Source organism: Branchiostoma belcheri, unplaced genomic scaffold (genome assembly GCF_001625305.1).
Source record: "Branchiostoma belcheri isolate BF01 breed outbred unplaced genomic scaffold, Haploidv18h27 scaffold271, whole genome shotgun sequence".
Classification (NCBI taxonomy): Eukaryota; Metazoa; Chordata; class Leptocardii; order Amphioxiformes; family Branchiostomatidae; genus Branchiostoma; species Branchiostoma belcheri.
Window position 1 is genome coordinate 53,371 of NW_017803878.1, and position 2,685 is coordinate 56,055.

The window sequence follows — 2,685 nt, forward strand, 5'->3', positions numbered from 1 at the left end:
ACAATTATGCAAATCAGGAGCTAATTTGCATAATCAATGAGGACATTCTATAAATCTGCTTTGTTCGATAATAGAACTATGAAACACTTGTGACATCTACTTTAGAACGAGATAAAACATCTGAGGATATAGATTATGTAAATGAGGGCCTAATTTGCATAATTAATGGCAAATTTTTATAATTTCATGGTTGTAACTGTTGGGACTTTCATACTTGCCACATTTGGAAGTTAAGTGAAGCTGAACATCAATAAACATAATTTATTCAAATCATGACCTCATTTGCATAATTTATGAAGAAGTGCTATAATAGCCTTTTTATTAAAGTAAGGCTGTCATTGGGTGGAGATTGAATATGATCAACTGATATAATCCATGCAAATGAGGCTCTTATTTACAAAATCGATGATTAAATTGTATAATTCGTCAACCGCAAGGGTTAACATCACTTGGCGAAGGTATGAGATCGCGGAACTCTTGTTTAGTATGTGTGTTTTAGTGCGTGAAAATGATGCGTTGTGACAGCGTATGGACACCCCTTGTGTGTGAAAGTGGTTTTGTCTTTTGATTTTCGGCGTGTATAAAGTGTCGCAGGCGTCGTCCACATCTGGTGAGAGGGGGTATCAGGTATCGAGGAAAAATATTATCGCAGTTGTTTCTCGCGTTGGGGTAGACGGGACCCATGAAAATCCAGCTCGGTACGCTGACTTCCGGGTACCGCGGGTTATTTTTATCTGGCTCGAACATCAAAAAGGGCGCATAGAAATTGTCCCGAAAATTCTTTTAGAGTCTAATCACCCTTTTTTTTATAGGATGTTGCTAAGTAGTCGTAGAAAAAACGTAGAAAGCAGCGAAAATGTGCCTCTTCGCTGATAAAGAAATTCTATCGCGCTGCCGGCTCGATATCGCTTATCCAATCGGAACGCAGGTCATGTGAGGTGAACCAATGAGAGCGTAGATCGCGCGCTGCTATTCACATATCAAAATGGCGCACGCATGGTTTTGTACAGCGATGTGGAGAACACGTTTTTGCCAAGTTTTTTATCCCGGAATTTTCATAGTTTTGACTGATTTTTTGGCACGCCGTGATTACGCTACAAATGACACACTAGAGGAGACAACAGATGAGTGATCATTTTACAATCAACAAGAACTTTTGATGAATGAAACAGGAATGAAATCTTGCTGATTGCGATTTGTTTGCGAAAATATCATTTTGTCTCGTGTTTGTAACGTTCGCTCAAAATGAGGTTCTAAGTTTTAACCGTAACATGAAAGATATGAACACGCTTCTGTGCATGTTTTGATGGGGTTTTTAGACGTGATTTGAACTAGTGTGGGATAAGTGGGGAGGGATGGCAGCCGCGGGGGGAAGCGTAGCGGCTTGATAAATTAATTTCGAGAGCAAGTTCCGCGCACTGGAGTTGATTTCTCACGCGGCCGTTTGTGTAGGTGTTTGTTTACATTATCGCTGGTCGCTGAGGGTCGGGCAGCCAGATTCGCCACGGGATGCCCCCTGTCCTTTCTATTTTGGGGCTCCAGTCGGCTGGAGGGGATTAGTGATTTCACAGATCATTTAGCCAATTACAAACATTTCGAAACTTTTGGAAAAAATGGTATTCGCGTGAACACACACACACCCAGACACCATTCACTAATTTAAAGAACAGTCCCAACATGCACCCAACATTCTGCAACATACATTACAATACCCGGAGGTACAAAATCTACGATTTTCCTTGTTATGAATGCAAGTATTTTAATTGAAGGTGTACCTGTTGTGTTTAATGCCTTCATTAATAGGAAAATTATGTTTGTAAATGATATTTTGAACTCCAATGGTAGAATTATGTTTAATAGAGAATTCTCTACAAAGTATGAGGATATTTGTAACCATTTTAAATACACACAATTAATTTCTGCTATTCCAAATAAGTGGAAATCAATTTTGTGTAATACTTCCCCAGATCAAGTGTGTATACCTGTTATGCAGGACAATGTGTTGTTAAGGAAGACGAAAATTAATCAGAGTATGTATAAATTCTTTTTATTATCAACGTTTCAATCTTTTATCTGTTTTTTAAGACAAACATTCCTACGGAGCTCGTTGTCTACCATTTCAGTGTTATGAAAAACGTAGCATTTAGACAAAATAAAACCTCATTTACCTTAAATTTACCAAAAATGATTTTTCTTGTTTTTCTTGTTTTTCTTAATTCGTGGACAAATTTTCTTACATGAAGAAATTTCAAGAAAAATTAAGAATAGATAAGAAAAGAGCAACAGATCGTTCTAAAAAATTTTTCTTGTAAATTTTCACTACAAGAAACATTTTCTTATTTTTCTTACGTGAAGAAATAATTTCTAGCAGTGATTTTCTCCCCCTAGAATGTTCTAGAAAATTGAGTTAAATGGTCTTGTTTTTCTTATCTGAAGAATTACTTTCTTGCCATGGTTAAGAAAATACAAGAATTTTTCCCTTAAGTTTCTTGTATTTCTCATGGTAAGAAAAACAAGAAAAGCAGGGTTTAAAAAAACAAGTCATAACTAGAATAACATTCTTGAATTTTCTTGTTTTTCATATCAAGAAACTTTGAGAAAGGAAGTTCTTGCTTTTCTTGGGCTGTGTCAGAAAAAACAAGAATTTTGTTCTTGACTTTCTTGACATATGTTGCTTAGAAGAAA